The 17,904-nt window shown below is 37.2% G+C and overlaps 1 long non-coding RNA gene across 1 annotated transcript; it reads left to right on the top strand.

Moving 5' to 3' along the window:
- The first annotated feature begins 3,292 nt into the window (after window positions 1-3,292).
- On the top strand, window positions 3,293-17,658 carry LOC140611667 (uncharacterized). The gene is made up of 4 exons (XR_012012780.1): window positions 3,293-3,396; window positions 11,543-11,608; window positions 16,827-16,866; window positions 17,554-17,658. It is a non-coding gene; the product is annotated as an uncharacterized lncRNA (long non-coding RNA).
- Window positions 17,659-17,904: the final 246 nt, after the last annotated feature.

Genomic DNA, 17,904 nt, shown 5'->3' with positions numbered 1-17,904 from the left:
TGAGCCACCCAGGATTCCCTCAAAATTCTTAATCACATTTGCAAAGTCCTTTGGCAATATATGTAACCTATTCCCAGGTTTGAGGATTAGGACATAAATGTCGTTGAAAGACTATTATTTCATCTACCCCAGCCATATTATAAATATATCTAAAACATGTAAAATCTGAGAGATATACAATTAAGCTTCAGTCCTATGAGAAAAATTAACTTTCAAATATCGATGGAAGAAATGAATTCCCTCACAAATGATGTATTTTTTATGCAGACTCTAGTTAACTCATTTGCTTGAATGATGGAAAACTTCATAGTGTTTTTTCTGCACTCATGATAAGTAAATCCAACTAAATAAATCCCCAAAATCGATATGAATCAATCAAACTGGGTAGGGGAATTAAAAGTGTGTCACATCTGTAGATTCAGTATAAGTCCAATTATCCCAGCAGATAGTTTTGTGGATGTTAACAAACTGATGTAAAGTTTATATAGAAAGACAAAAGTTCCAGAATAGCAAATACAATACTGAGGTAGAATAAAGTCTAAGGACTGATACCGTCTGACTCTAGGACTTACTATAAAAGCAACAATAATCAAGACACTGTGGTACTGGCAAAAGAACAAAGAGATCAATGGATAAGACCCCAGAAACAGACTCATACAAATAATCCACTGATCTTTGGTAAAGGAGCAAAACCAACACAATGAAGAAAGGATATATTCTTGAATACATTCAAGTATATTCTTCAACAAATAATGCTGAACAACTGGCTATCCACATGCAAAAAAGCAAAAAAAAATAAATAAAGTCTCACAAAAATCTAAAATGAATCATAGTCATTAATGTCAAATGCGAAAGTATAAAATTCCTACCAGACAACACAGGAGAAAATCTAGAGCTTGGCAACAACTTTTTATATTGCAACCAGAAACATGACTCATGAAAGAAACAACTGATAAGCTGCACTTTATTAAAATTAAAAACTTCTGGGGGATCCCTGGGTGGCTCAGTGGTTTAGCACCTGCCTTGGGCCCAGGGCCTGATCCTGGAGTCCTGGGATCGAGTCCCGCATCCGGCTCCCTGCATGGAACCTGTGTCTCTGCCTCTCTCTCTCTCTGTGTCTCTCATAAATAAATAAATAAATAAATAAATAAATAAATAACTAAATAAATAAATAAATAAAACCTTTAAAAAAATAAACTTCTGCTCTCTGGGAAGACACCATTAAGAGAATGAAAGACAAACCACATCCTGGGAGAAAATATTTCAGCAAACGTATATGATAAAGGACTGTTATCCGAAATTACATAAAGAACACTTAAAACTCAGCAGAAACAAAACAAACAACTCTGTCAAAAAAATAATGGGCATAACCTGGACAGGCACCTCACCAGAAAAAAAAAAAAAAAAAAAAAAGTTCTACAGATGGCAAATAAGCAGATTTGGAAAGATTATCCACAGCATAAATCACCAGGTAAATGCATTTTAGGAAAAACCATGAGATTCCACTACTCGTAACCCGTGAGAAGGGCCAATAATCCCAAACGGTGAGGACGCCAAATGCAGAGGAAGATATGCAGCAGCTGCAATTCACCTTTGGTGGGAAGGTAGAGTGGTACAGACACTTTTGTAAGACAGTTTGGCGATTCCAGGCCAATCTAAACCTAGGAGTGGCGTCGCTTTTCCAGGGCTAAGTGCCAAGGTAGATGGTCGAGTCCTCCCTGCTTCCTTGGGGACAATTGGCTAATTGCTTTACCTTCTCTGTGAAATGTGCATTTTCTCTTCGACCACCGTTTCCTTCCCTAGTGTCCTTCCACGCTCGCAGAGGAGTGTCCCGGGCTTCTCGCTCACAGTCGACTCACTGGGTTCTTTCCCGCGAACGCCCACACGCCATTTCCGAAGAGGCCTGGCTTACGCGGGACAAACGCCGTCTCTCCAAAGGAACGGCTCCACCTCACTTCTCTATTTATGTCCCCTCATGTATCTTCAGGTTACACATTGCCACATAAAGATGGATTTTCCCTGGTCCTTTCTACAACCAGCCAATCAGAACGGCTGGTCTGCTGTTTTGTTTTGTTTTGTTGTTTTGTTTTTTCAGGATGTCTCTCCATCCATTTGCCCCAGTGCTCACTGTCACGGTCTTGCCTATCATCAACTCATGACTCGGCCTGGATTGCTGAAATGCTTCTCCCAATACCCTTCTGACTTTCCACCCTTCCAGGTCCAGTCCCTATGCCAGAGCCTCCAGGGCCGTCCTTAATAGCCGATTGGTGCGGGAGGCCGGGAGGAGCACCTGCCCCTGACCCAGGGCGTGACCCCGGGTCGCGGGATCGAGTCCCATGTCGGGCTCCCTGCGTGGGGCCTGCTTCTCCCTCTGCCTGTGCCTCTGCCTCTCTCTCTGTGTCTCTCATGAATAAATAAATAAAATCTTTAAAAAAAAAACTGATTAGTGTGACACGCTTTTTTTTTTAAATTTTTTTATTTATTTATGATAGAGAGAGAGAGAGGCAGAGACACAGGCAGAGGGAGAAGCAGGCTCCATGCACCAGGAGCCCGACATGGGATTCGATCCCGGGTCTCCAGGATCACGCCCTGGGCCAAAGGCAGGCGCCAAACCGCTGTGCCACCCAGGGATCCCGACACGCTTCTTAAATTTTATCCATGTCGCATCCCTCAGACAGTCTTACAGATCAGCAGAACCCAATTTTTCCCCCCAACATGCCAGGTATGTTCTTAAAGCTAATAGGCAATTTTTGCTATTTTATTAAATGCCCACCTTACGGTTTTCTCCTCTCACCTCGAGCTAAGGGGTCTGGAGGAAGTCCAAGGGCAGGGAGGAGGCGGTGGCTATGCAGGCCCCACCCAAGGGCGGGAAGGAGGGAGGAAGAGGGGTCCGCGGGGGCGGGAGGACCTGGGCGCATGCGTGGGAGTCGTCTGCCGCCGCCAACCCCGCCCCCGATGCCACAGACCCCACCTCGACCCTGCCCCGCCGCCACCGTCGATCCTGGCTGCTGCTCCGCCGCAGACCCCGCCCCCGCTGCCGCCCCCGCCCCCGCCCCCGCCCCGCTGACCCCGCCCCCGCCAACCCCGCCGACAACGTCCTGTCCCCACCCCGCCGCCGACCCCTCCCTCCGTTGACCCTGCCCCCCGCCGCTGACCCCGCCCTCCGTCGACCCCGCCCCTGCCGCCGACCCCGCCCCCTGCCGCCGACCCCTCCCTCCATTGACCCCGCCCCCCGCCGACGACCCCGCCGCCGACCCCGCCCTCCGTTGACCCCGCCCCGCTACCGCCGACCCCGCCCCCGACCCCGCCCCCAGCTCGTGCCTCGGGACCCTGTCCCCGCCGCCTGCGCACCTCGACTCATTGGCCAAATACCCTATTTTTTTTGAGGAATTCCAGGTATGAGAAAACTCTACAGCATTGTGTGGTCGGACTTGAGCGTTAGGTCACCTCTTTGTATGGCTCACGTTTAAGTTTTCTTTTTCAGTCAGCAGGTGGGTCCCCCCGCCTCCAGGTTTCATTGTTCCTGTTACTCTCGATTGCAAACGGATTCAGGGACGTTCTCACCCCGAGGGCAGGTTGACATAAGTTTAGGATGAATGTTTTCCGTCACTCGTATACTTACGTTCTAAGTTTGCGATTTCAGTTAATCTCGACTATACTGACAAGGCAGTTGATTTCGATTTTTTTTTTTTTTTTTTTTTATGTCAGACAAATGAAGGAAGGTTTCGGGGGAAATCAGTAAGTTAACAGGCTTTAAAGAATATAGCGATTTTACAAAGCAGGATCCCATCGTCAGGTGAAAATTGTGCAGCCAACCTACATGTTAGAAAAATAGAGAGATGGCTCACATTATAAAGAGCATTCTTCTCTGCAGACATACAAAAACTGCTGTGAACTGCTATGCATTATAGCAGTTCCTTTTGGTAGTGATGAGGAATTTCCCGTGGAAGTGGATCTTTAACTGATGACGCTTTCTGTTCCGAGAGTTCTTGATCAAGGCTAAGGGGGTATGTGTTGTAGCTTACAGCAAATGGTATTGCTCCCTAAGACAGCAGAGCTGTCTAGAAATGTCAATTCTGAAAAAAACAAGAGAACACTTTAGCTAATATCTAAGAACTAATGTCTTTCAATAATGAGGTTTCTTTAAGTCTCATGCTTTGTTGTAGCAAATAGGAGAAGGGCAAATACACTTACCTTAATAATACTTAAATGGGGAAGTATTCCATACTAATAATACTTATTAATACTAATATCAATACTAATACTACTTAAATGGGGAAGTATTCTATTCTAATAATACTTAAATGGGGAAAGATTCTATAAATCTTTACCTAAGCAACTTAGGGATCATTATTATTAAATACTATTTTACAAGGGATTAAAATCATCTAAATCAATATTACCCTTAGACCTACTCACCTATATACTCATAAAAGCTGAATTTTCAGTGGGATGGCATAGTCTAGGGATGGCAAGGCTTGGGAGAGCTTATATTTAAGGGGTTAAAGCACAGGGATGTGTGAGGGTTGGAAGACAATGTTCCCTTCATGAAATCTGTCAGGAAGGCAAAGAGATGGAAGCATTAAGATTTCCTTTAAAAGTAGAAGCATGGGTGGCTCAGCGGTTGAGCACCAGCTTTTGGCACAGGGAGTGACCCTGGAGACCTGGGATCGAGTCCCACATCGGGCTCCCTGCATGGAGCCTGCTTCTCCCTCTGCCTGTGTCTCTGCCTATCTCTCTCTCTCTTGTGTTTCTCATGAATAAATAAAATCTTTAAAAAAATAAATAAAACAAATAAATAAAAGTAGAAGCATGATTAAGCTCTGGGGAGAAAGGAAGAAGAAAAGAAGAAACTCAGTAGGAATAAAGGATTTGGAATGAACCATGAGGACTAACATTTATTTATTGTCTGCTGCATGCTAAATACTGAACTTTGTGTTTTGCAAAAGTTATTTTAGTTTTTATCTATTTATTCATGTTCATATTTAAGTATTAAGTTCCCAGAGAAAAATGATAGATTATGGGTACTCAGTTTAGTACTGAGTATCAATGTCAAGTTAGTTTTTTGTTGTTGTTTGTTTTCTTTTGTTTTTTTTTTTTTTTTTAACTACTCTCTAATTTTGACAGGGTGCGAGATAGGGTTTTGTCATGGACATAGCTAAAGGCATGTGCGCGGTGAGTAGGTGTACCATCAGGCAGTAAGACTTTGGAAGAGAACAAGCAGTAAAGCAGATTCGCTGTGTGAGCCATTAAGTTTCTGTGCTAAAACTGTGCTCTCAGACTGAGTTTAAGATAAGAAGGGGGGCAGCCTGGGTGGCTCAGCGGTTTAGGGCCGCCTTCAGCCCAGGGCGTGATCCTGGAGACCCGGGATCTAGTCCCACATCGGGCTCCCTGCATGGAGCCTGCTTCTCCCTCTGCCTGTGTCTCTGCCTCTCTTTCTGTGTCTCTCATGAATAAATAAATAAAATCTTAAAAAAAAAGAAAAAAGATAAGAAGGGTCTTGGTTTGGGGAGTGGTTGATCATGTATGTGAAACTGATACCAACGCACGTGTGGCCCGCTCCTTCTTGGTAAATTGATGGTCTTTATATTTTTATTATCCAGTTTTCTGAGTCATTAAAAACAATAACTGGGATCCCTGGGTGGCGCAGCAGTTTGGCGCCTGCCTTTGGCCCAGGGCGCGATCCTGGGGACCCGGGATCAAATCCCACATCGGGCTCCCGGTGCATGGAGCCTGCTTCTCCTTCTGCCTATGTCTCTGCCTCTCTCTCTCTCTGTGACTATCATAAATAAATAAATAAATGAATAAATGAATAAATAAATAAATAAATAAATAAATAAATAATTAAAAAGAAAAAACAATAACCACGGTGACGCCTGGGTGGCTCAGTGGATGAGCGTCTGCCTTCAGCTTAGGGCGTGATCCTAGGATCTGGGATGGAGTCCCACATTGGGCTCCCTGCGGGGAGCCTGCTTCTCCCTCTGCCTCTCTCTCTCTCTCTCTGTCTCTCATGATAAATAAATAAAATCTTTCAAACAACAACAAAAAACCCACAAAACAAAAACCGTATTTGAATGTAACACAAAAAGAATACACTTATCACGTAAGTAGATCTAATCTATATTAACCAATGTAAACTTACATCCTGTGTCATCCGAGATAATAGCAATTTTGGGGTTTGTTTCTAATACTTTTTCTAGGTTGATTTTTTTTTCTAAGTTTACCACTAGTAACCTGAGAGTTAGAAGGTGGTAACCATTACATCCTCAATGGTGTGGAAAACTACCTAGTGATTCCCACACTGAGACATCAAAAAATTAATTCAGTTACATTTCTTCCTAACTCATGTGCTTTCTTTTTTTTTTTTTTTTTTCTCATGTGCTTTCTATCCAACTTAGGATCGTTTTGCTAGTAAGAATTGCAATTTTCCCCAATTAATTCTAGTAATCTTAACTCTTTTTATGTTTTTATTGTCTATGGATTTGTTTGCATCATTCTATAACTGTCATCCCCATTGTTATATCACATATGTTTTAAGTTTGAAATCCAGTATTTACTACCTGCTTATTTATGCTAAATGCTGTATTTCCCCCAATAACATGTCCTTATTTTGATTTGCCTTTTGGTTATTAGAATTTCTTTGTATGATCAGAATTCTCCAGGTCTTGGGGCACCTGGGTGGCTCAGCAATAGAGCCTCTGCCTTCAGCCCAGGGCGTGATCCTGGAGTACCAGAATCCAGTCCTATATCAGGCTCCCTGCAGGGAGCCTGCTTCTCCCTCTGCCTGTGTCTCTGCTTCTCTCTCTCTCTCTGTCTGTCATGAATAAATAAATAAAATCTTAAAATAATAATAATAGTTCTTCCGATCTTAAATCTTTGACCATGTCTTTCTGTTGTTTTCATACTCTGATGACTTATGTCATGCTTTATTTATTAAAAAAAAAAAAAGAATTATTGATCTTGTTACATTAACTTCTGGGGAAAAATCTTTGTTGGGAGAAGTTTGAGGTCAGTTGTTTTTATAATGGGTGACTTTTTTTGTTTGTTTTTAAAATATATCTTAAGAATTTTTGAATTTTCCACATTATGTCTAGTATTATTAGGAATTAGAGTTTTTAATTGAAAAGAGCATCCTTATTCTATTTACAAATGCATTTTTTTCATTCCATTTCTGGGATTTGTGATTTTATTTTTATATATTTGATTTTTTAAAAAATCTGTGTGTTCAATTTTTACTTTTAGTCTTCTATGTTAATGAGGTTTTCTCTTAACTATTTCATGTTTTCTTCCCTATGTACTCTCTGCAATATTCTTACATTTCATTTTTGCCTTTTCTTTGTTTCTCAGTTGTAGTTTTGTGTGTTTATGTATGTGCTGTTTGTTTCTAATTTAGATAACACTTTTGTGACGACATTGCATTTGTGCTTTTGTTCTCTGTTATTTTTTTCTTTGAGTCTCCTTTTCATTTCCTTCTGTTGGTTTTTGGTATCATGTTGATTGTCCTCATAGAGAAGATGTTATTTTCATTTTCAACATTGGCACAAAATATTTATTGCAGAATATATCTCTTATGGTGGGATATTGACTTGCAAAATAATTTTTCTAAAATTTTTCTTTGTTCTACATGTTTGTTTCTTTTCATTCTTTTCTTTTGTCTGTAGCAGTTTTTTTTCCCCTTTTCTTTTCCTTCCCCGCCCTTTTTTTAACAGTGTCCTACCCATGATTGTTAGACATGGGTAGCTCTTTGTCATTTATTCATCCATATGTAATAAGGGTGAATTCTCCTGGACTACCTCTTGGCTTCATTTATGCCCTGAGTGACTTTCTTCTAATGTGTAATTTAAGAGGTGGGTAATTGTAGCCGATGTTCTTCTCCATAAGTAAGTGGAAGCAAAGCAATGGCTCAGCCTCAGTACAGTTTACTTTATGTTAATTTTTTATTTAATTTTACTAACATTTCCAAACAACTCCACACATTGCATCTGTATCTCATTACATGGCAGCTGTCTTTAAGCTTCAAGCTTTCATTTTGAGAAAGGTTTGTCAGCATTTGTGGATATTTATTCCCAGGTTATTACTGCTACATAGCTGTCTCAGTTGTTCTCCAGGCCTACAAAAAAAAAAAAAAAAAAGAGTAAAACAAAAGAACATACAACGTATGAGTTTCAGATATGTCACTCTTAATGTTTGGTGGTGTATGACACTTTCCAAACATCTTTCCCTGGGGCCCACTCTCCTTCAGTGACTCCTCCCATATTTCACATTTCTCTTGTCTTCACTAACTTCCTATTTGTTGTTGTAGAAAATTAGCTCTGCACTATGATCCCAGGTTTATTGTCTCATTTCAGGGCTTTTTCAGGAAACCAAGGGGGGAAAAATAAAAGGTTGGATATTGGAAGTTGTTGGTCAGTGATTGTTATTGCATCTGTTCAATAGGAAGAGACTTTTCTCCTTTTAGATATTATGCTTTCTGTTTTGATTCACTAATGTTACCCACCAGGTTGCTTATCTGCCTCTGTTATATCTCTTTTCTTCCAATTGGAGAATATATATTTAATGTATATTTTAAAGAATTTTACCTATTCAATTTTTCTCTTACTACAAAAACTTTTCATTTCATTTGTAAAGGTTGTTATGGTTTAGATAAAAATTTGTAGCATTTTCTATTACGTGTCAGGAATAACATTGTTTGCATCTATTAAAATGATGGATTTTTGATTAAACCATTTCCCTCACAACCTTTCGTCTTTTTTTTTTTTTTAAGATTTTATTTATTGAGAGAGAGAGCATGAGCAATAGAGGGGAGGAGCAGAGGGAGAAACAGACTCCCCACTGAACAGAGAGCCCAATGCCTGACTCAATCCCAGAACCCTAGGATCATGACCTGAGCTGAAGGCAGACACTTAATTGACTGAGCCATCCAGGTACCCAAACTTTCACCTCTTAAACCAAGCTGCTTCTTCTTCTTTTTTAAATATTTATTTATTTATTTATTTATTTATTTATTTATTTATTTGAGACACAAAGAGAAAGAAAGAGACAGAGACATAGGCAGAGAGAGAAGCAGGCTCTCTTCATGGAACTTAAGGTGAGACTCTATCCCAGACCTGAGAATCACACCCTTAGCCATGGGCAGATGCTCAACGGCTCATCCACCAAGGTGTCCCTTAAACTAAGCTTCTCAAACTGAAAGATTTATTGCCAGAGGCACTGCAGGGTCTCTTTACCAAGACAATATCTACTGTATGGTAGAGAGTTCTATTGAATTTTGTCTATAGCAGTACTATACAGTAGAACTTTTGACATTGATAGAAATATTCTATATTAGCACCATCCAATATGTTAGTCACATGTTGCTACTGAGCACTTAAAATATGACTAGTACAACTGAAGAACTAACTTTGTTTTTCATTATTTGAATAGTCAGAATGGTTAGTGATCATTAAACTATTTTGAAGAAGACAAAATTATATACAGAAGGTTTTGCTGTCCATTGTTAAGGCTTTGACCTAAACTGTTGTCATATAAAAGGTTTATACAACATTAAGAAACAAATGAAAGGCTTATTCATTCTGAAACCAAGGACATTTTGAAGGAAGGAGAAAATATAGAGAAAAGCCACCTCAATGTTTCATAAATTTCCCTCTCTAGATTTGGTCTAGAGAGAGATGTACATTATTACCTAAGTATGGGAAACATTGGGTAGAAAGATTTTCTCTGTTGCATCTAGTAAGTATAATCCTTTGATCTCATCATCTGCAGATCATCCAGTGATAAAATAATAACAAAATAATCTTGTTAGTAATATTCAGCCTGGAATTATCTAAAATCTCTTAAGGGCTTTTTGAAAGCAGGTGACTTGAAAGTCCTAGACATAACCAGTGCTCAAAGTAAAAGGTGATGTGAACTCTGAGTTGAGACTGGAGGTGATCCACCTAATGAAGGTTTCTGGTTAGGAAACTGATAGCACTTCTGCTTAGGAAACCAGGTTTCTGGTTAGGAAACTGATGCTTTCTCTCTTTCTTTCTTTCTTCTTTCTTTCTTTCTTTCTTTCTTTCTTTCTTTCTTTCTTTCTTTCTTTCTTTCTTTCTTCTTTCTTTCTTTTTTCTTTCTTTCTTCTTTCTTTCTTTCTTTCTTTCTTTCTTTCTTTCTTTCTTTCTTTCTTTCTTTCTTCTTTCTTTATTATTTTATTTTTTTCAGTATGGTAAGTGTATTCTGTAATCTCTATCTCCAGTTTCACCCACCCTCCCATCCACCTGTCTTGGTAACTATAAGCTTATTCTCTACAGTTAGGAATCTGTTTCTTGGTTCTCTCTCCCTCTTTCTCTCTCTTTTTCCTTTCCTTTTTTGTTTTATTTCTTAAACTCCACATAAGAGTGAGATTATATGGTATTCTTATCTAACTGACTTATTTGACTTAGAATTATACTCTCTAGCTCCATTCATTTTTTTGAGATTTTATTTATTTATTAATGAGAGGCATAGAGAGAGAGGTAGAGACATAGGCAGAGGGAAAAGCAGGTTCCCTGTGGGGAGTCCAGTGTGGGACTCAATCCTGGAACTCTGGGATTACACCCTGGGCCAAAAGCAGATGCTTAACCACTGAGCCACCCAGGCATCCAAGCTCCATTAATGTTATTGCATATGGAAAAATTTTATTCTTCTTTATGGCTGCATAATATTTCATTGTATATTTAGACAACATCTTATATATCCATTCATCTATCAATGAACTACTTCCATAGAACATTTTAAATTTTGAACCATATAGAACCAAACCTTACATTTCTGCTATCCAGCAATTTAGATTTTATGATTAAGGTAATGTTACTTTTTTACTTATATAGTCTAGATCAGATGTCAGCAAACTATATCCTGGGCTGTAACTGTTCCACTGCTTGTTTATGTAGATAAGTTTTACGGAAAATCAACTCCAGGGGCACCTGAGTGGTTGGTTCAATGTCTGATCTTAAGGCCCTGGCATTGAGTCCCTTGTTGGACTCCCTGCTCAGTGGAAAGTCTGCTTCTCCCTCTCCCTCTGCCCCTGCTCATGCTCTCTCTCTCTCTCTCTCTCTCACTTTCTCTAAAAATAAAAATGTTAAATTAAAAAAATATTAAAAAAAGAAAAAAATTAGCTCCACTTATTTGTTTATGTATCGTATATAACTACTTTTGTTCTACAAAGGGTTGAGTAGTGGAGAAAACAACTAAATAGCTCACAAAGAGTGATATATTTATCATTGCCTTTTTCAGAAAAAACTAAATTTTACTGTATAACAACCCACAAAAATCAATGGCTTAATACGCTGACTATTACATCTTGCTAATGCTTTGTCTATCACAGATTAATGGGAACTATGCCCCACAAGTTGATCAAGAACCCAAATTGATAGAAGCTCAAGCTTCACTGTATGTGATCCTTGATGACCTTGAATTACACATCAGAGAAAGAGCTAAAGGGAAGGGGTGTTGCATAATGAGTTTTACATGCTTCTGCTTAGAAATGATATATATATTCTTTCATTCACAACCCATTTCCCAGAACTAGACCCAGGGATTGCCTACCAATGAAGAGAATGGGAAATGCTGGAAAGCTAATGGATATGCAGTGAGTACTAAGTGATTCTGTAAAAATTAAATAAATGACAAAGCTATATTTTTCTTCTCCTCTAGTTGATATGTGAATGAGTTTCAACTCATGGGAATATCATATTTTCTCTGACAGAGATGTCGCAAGTTTATCATATTAGTTTCTTCTCAATTTTAGAGTTGCTTGTATGTTTCAGGTGTATTACATATGTGCGTATATATGTATGCCTATATATATATATAAATATATATATATATACACAAACCTATACCATATATATGTCTATATAAATACATACATACACACTATATGCATTTTATTAAATTTTGGATGAGGATATGTTTTGCTCAAATTTTTAATTTGTCATCTTTACCTGAAAATTCAATTTCTTACATATTAAGGATACATTTTATTATCACTTTGAGATACATTATTGTTACCTTGGTTTGTACTTTCTGTTTTTTTATGCTTTGTTTTTTTTCATCTACCTGCTATTTACTTATAGACACCACTATTTACTTTGGCTTTACTTTCTGACGGGCATAGATGGAATTTTTTAACATATTTGTTTAATAGGATGTTTAGTGTTAAGTTTAAAAATATACATTTAATATAATTTTTCAAATTCCTCAAATTATCAGTGAAGTCATATTATTTCAGGTTTCCCATGTTTCTCAAGGGTAGGGGGATTCTTGCTTAACTCACTTATTAGGATGCTTGTGAAAACAGTATTTTACAAAAAAGTGTACAGATGGGCCTAGGAGAAGGTTCAGGAGCCTGACTAAAATTTGATCAAGCAAAGAATATTTGTCAGTGCCTACTCATCACACAAGACAGATCTTGGGTAACATTTCTTCATTGAAATTTTCCATGTCCATTCTCCCATAAAAGCTGGTGCATGTTTCTGTTAAAGCATGTATAATGCTACATCACAAAATAGTTTTTTGTAAACATTTCTGTAATCTTTTCCCAGTTCTTTAGGGCATTAATTTTGCTGAGTTCTCAATGCTAGGCATGCCACCTCATATGTCATAGATGCTCCATACTCTTTTTTTATTATAAAAGAAATGAATATTTACATTCATATGAATGATATCATATGCTTTTCACTAAGTAATTTTTGATAGAAGTGTGATGAAGGTAAGAATTAAAGAAAAATCAGAAAGGGAAAATAGTATTTACTGAAAGCAAATCTCTTTTAAATTACAATTTTGTGAACAGCTCTGCTGCCTGAATAACTAAATTCTATGAGCAATGATTTGTCTTGTATTCATAAATATTTTTGCGAATTTGTATATTATCATGACACAGGTCATATTAAAGTATTTTATAATACAAATCTAATATTTAGTAGCCACAATGGCAATGAGACATATTAATATCGGATATTTAAAATTGGTGGTTAAATATTTACTATTTAGAAGCATTTCTTACCTGCTTATTACAAATATGCTGGTGATTTGCAATGATAGGAAAGATGTCGACATATCTTTACACAGGGAGCCAGATGGCCTTCAACCATGACCTTTGCCCCATGCTATTAGCATCCAAGGGTGCTGAGAAGCTCTGGCTCATTATCCACAACCAGATGTTTTCTACTTCTCTATCACTATTGCTAAGTGGCGGTTAATGTCTAGCACAATGGGTATTTGCTTGAACCTATGATCCATGAAATGCTGTCTCTTAAAATACAAATACCACCCACTAGCAGAGACTTCTCCCATGCATTTGTAATTCAATCATTCCTCTTCATTAGAAATCCTGCTATAATCTTAGAGAAATTTTATTTAATATTTTTCCAACTTTCCCAGTTGGCAGCAAGTAAGGATATTCTAGCCAAAGAAAGAATAAAGTTAAAAATTTGAATAATCCAGGAATTACTTCTGAGTATTTATTATTTCAGATTAATTATCACAGAATGTTAACTCTATAAACACCACATAAACTTCTAATTACCCCATCACCTCCAGAAAGCCTATTACTAAGAGAGGGAGTAGAAACTGTTTTAGTAGCTGTATGCCCTGACAGGTTCAATAGTCAGTTTTCTCTAAATCTGGCTGATCAAAGTCAGTCTTTCAGAATCTAAACTATTCTGGATGAATTGATATAACTGAAATTATAGATAGCCTTAAATTTGGAAGAACAAAGTATGCCGATCAAATCAGGACCGGGGGTGTAGCATATATTTATTTTACTTTGTGCCAAGCTAGGCAATATATGAAATATTGTGTCTGATGTGATTTTTCCAGATCTGTCTTTTAATTGCCTTTCATAGTCTACTGGTCTATTATGCTAGAAACAGTAGAAAGAAGGCTGAGTTACTCTGTTACTCTGGATGAAGTGAATTCATATATCAAGATCCACAGAATGGAGGCCACCCATGTAGCCTGGCCCATATCACACATCTAAACCTAAGTCAACCAACACTTCCTGGAAACACCTGTCAAGGAAACCTAACAGACACCAATCAGAATTCTCCAACTCTAGTTTGTCTAGCTTACCCTAAATAGAAGGACCTGCTCACATTATAAGGAAATTCCTGACCTAGCCAATCATTCCATTTCTACATTGTTTCTTCTCACATTCCATAAAACTCCCTCTTGCCCAAAATCGTTTGGGAAGAGTGCTTCATGGATTTGAGGCACTCTACTTTCCCAAATCAAGGATTAGTTTTCTTTTCATAGACATCATATTTGTTATTAAATTATTTTAGTTTTTTTCACTTGACATGATTATAAGCTTTCAAAGATTGTTGCAATTTTTGAAATTGGTAAGATGTGCCACAAAACTAGTTCTTCTTTGTAATAATACTGCATTTATTGGTCTGTAAGCTGTTGATCTGTCAAAATTTGTTTATTCATCCAATTAAGTATTTGTTATATGTCAGACATTCTGTGATAAACTGTTTATGTTTTGGTAAGCATTGAAAGTAGATGTCTTTCTATGGAGAATTGAGACACCATGTTTTGATGAAAGGTTCTCTCTTGCTTTCATTCTTCTTCTTACTAAAGTATGGGTCTATAGTCTTCAGTAACCAAATTTTGATTTTGACTATCTTGACTATTTTGATTTGACTATCTTATAAATATATTAAATCACATTTTAATGACATGACAAGATGTCCAAAGAAGACTTTTCTTCTTTGGAATTATTTGTCATAATTATTTGTCATTTAATTTTTCACATAACAATATAGGTTAATAAAAGGAAAGCCTGTAGATAAGGCTGTCCATATCCCATATCAAGTAAATTTAATATAATGTATCAGAGAAGATGTAGCTCCAAATCAGGGCTAATGGCTTATTGAGCAAATATGATTGAAGCTAGATTTTATACTGTACTTAAGCATAAACTTGGAGACTGTGAAATACAACCTTATAACTATATGCAGAGATACTGCCCTCAATGTGCTTTGTTCCATAATTGAGCCTTACTAGATACACTATTTGACTATGGCTCACTTTGACTTTATAAGAATACAGTTCTTCTTTGGACTAAAAAATGATGCCAATATTGTAACACTTTTTTTTTTAAAATCTGACTTGTAGGCAAAATACAGTTTGCTTCTTGTATCATAAAACCATGATCATCCTTAAGCAAAGTGAACCATGTGTATTGTCTCAGATATTCTAGAAACAAAGCTAGAGGCAAAGTTTAAAGTGTTAATAGTTTGGGAAGTACAATGCTAGGATGGTGAAGATGAGAAAAATGAGAAAAAAAGGTAAGGAAATGCAGCAGTATGGTGCTATAACCTTACTTACTGTCTGTGCTTAGATATGAACTGTAGAAAGGCACAGAAAGCTGGTCCTCAGTAGCTCAGCGTGTTCACTCAGCATGTGAATTTATCTGGCAAGGTTGTTAGTCAAAGTAGGATATAGGAAGCTAACACTCCGGATTGCATCATCTTGCCTCTCAGAGGTTGGATGAAAAGCCAAACTGCATACTCTACAGTAGGACATTTCATCTGAATCTAGAGGGGAATGGGTGATTTGTTTCACGTAGGCAAGAAACAGGAAGAGGTAGTTGATAGAGGGAATCTGAGAATGTGCATAGTGTATTTACCCAATAACCATTCTTCCTGTTTGTTTCCATAGTACTTAATCCTAATGACTGAAGGCTACAATCCATGGGTTTTAGCCCTTTAGGGTCCTTGAAAAGCTATATTGTTCCTCATCCATGTTTAGCATATTGCCTATAACATAATAGATACAAAGTAAATAATTGTTGAATTAATGGTGGATTATATGAGATAAAAAGCAAAGAGAGATAGTAATTCTCAAACAAGGAGTAGTTTAAACAGGTATAGATCTAGCTATTGTGTTTAAGAACAGAAAAGAAGATGATATCAATCCTTTATACCTTAGGCAGACCTTTGGTGCAGTTTGTCTCCATTGTTAGGGATTTTTACTCTTCAGAATATTTTCCCTCTTCTATTTTATTCAGAATAGACACCAAGTAGATTATAGGGAATAAAATTGTCGAAAGCCTATTTACCACCACTTGTGGAATTTGGATAGGGTTCTGGAGTGCCCTTGAAAACAGGAAAATGATTCAAACTCTTCAGGATCTCAGTGAGCTAAACTAATATCAGTGTACTCTAATTAGAATTGTGTAAATCATCTATTTCTGCAAAGTCTGCCAACCAACAAACATGAAATCATACATTCTCATGAACCTAAAAAAATAGCATATAAGTTTCCTGTATTCCTGAATAATTTTTCCTTCTATTTGTGAGTTCTCATGCAAACCAAAGAAAATTAATTATAATTCAGGTAAACTATGGATCAGTACATACTTTCTTGTTAGTGGTTTTTTTTTTTTAAGATTTTATTTATTTATTCATGAGAGACACACAGAGAGAGGCAGAGATGCAGGTAGAGGGAGAAGCAGGCTTCAGGCAGGGAGCCCGATGCAGGACTAGATCCTGAAACTCTAGGATCACACCCTGGCCGAAGGCAGAAGCTCAACCGCTGAGCCACCCAGGGATCCCCAGTTGTGTTGTTGCTATTGTGTTTATTATAAATATGCTCTATATCCTTTATATTATAAATATTACATATATAATTATATTATATATGATATAAAATATATTATATATGATTATATATATGTTATAAATATTATATTATATATAATATATTATAAATATTATTATATAATATATTATATATATGTTCCTTTTCTTCTCTTTCCTGTAACTCATCTCTATTTTTTTCCTTGAACTCTCTTGCAACAGAGACCTTTAGGCTCTAAGCTGATAACAATCATTCTTTGAGGTAAGAGAAATCATATTTGAATAGTTTAATATACACCATCAGTGTCAGTAAGCACAATACAAACTCTATTTGTATACTGAAGTAAATTCTGAGAAAATACTGATAGGAATGAGTCAAAATGATGAAACTCTTCCTTGCAAACCATGTGCAAAGTCTGTTACAATCAATTCCACAGCAGACTAAACTTTAGTACATGCATCTAAGATCCATCATTTTAATATTTCTCCATGGCTATGAAATTTTAGGAGTTGGAAAGACTCTTCAGATACCTGAGATTGAAAAGAGTGTCCAGTAGCTTACCTTATTGCTTACTTTGTATTTAGCAGAAAAGGAAATTGCTATTAATAGACATCAATAGACTGACAATGGTTGGTTGTATTTCCCTGTGAAAGACATTCTGTGTTGGAAAAATAAATAGTTTCCAATGGAGATATGGGTGTGATGTAAACGGAAGAGATTCCTTTTCCTTCCTACCCTTTGGATCTCAGAACTAGTTCTCAAACATATATTTATCTTTTTTTTTATCTACTTTGGTCACAATTGTTTTTTTCTTCATGGTTGTTACATGAGGCAGAACTATTATGAACTATCTCTCCCTACATTGCATTTATCTGTTTTGTATGACTATAGGCTATTAGAGTTCTATTCTATTTATTCAACTATTTTTATTTTATTTTTAACTTTCAGGGAATCAATAAAGGAAACTCAGGGGATCTAAAAGCTGCTGTAACATACTATGTCCCTTTGCATGTTTGTCTGTATCAGTCTAATAAACTCTGCCATAAGCATTCATATTTTGTTTCCCATCCTTGCTTTTGTACAGGAATTTCATATATAAGATGATCCTTTAAATGCATTTAAAGAAATAAGGATTTTATATATGCAGACACTGTTCTGATCCATTTAGAATGGTCACAAAATATCTTAAAATATTTTTTAAAGATAAAATCATGGCTTGCATACAGTATAATAATGAACTCACGTGATCTAGTTTTTTTTACTCATATACTATGAGGGAATAAGCATGTGTTATAACTA

The sequence above is a fragment of the Canis lupus genome, chromosome 20 (assembly GCF_048164855.1).
Source record: "Canis lupus baileyi chromosome 20, mCanLup2.hap1, whole genome shotgun sequence".
NCBI lineage: Eukaryota > Metazoa > Chordata > Mammalia > Carnivora > Canidae > Canis > Canis lupus.
The sequence above is the reverse complement of the archived record's forward strand: the minus strand, read 5'-3'. Positions and strand labels throughout refer to the sequence as shown.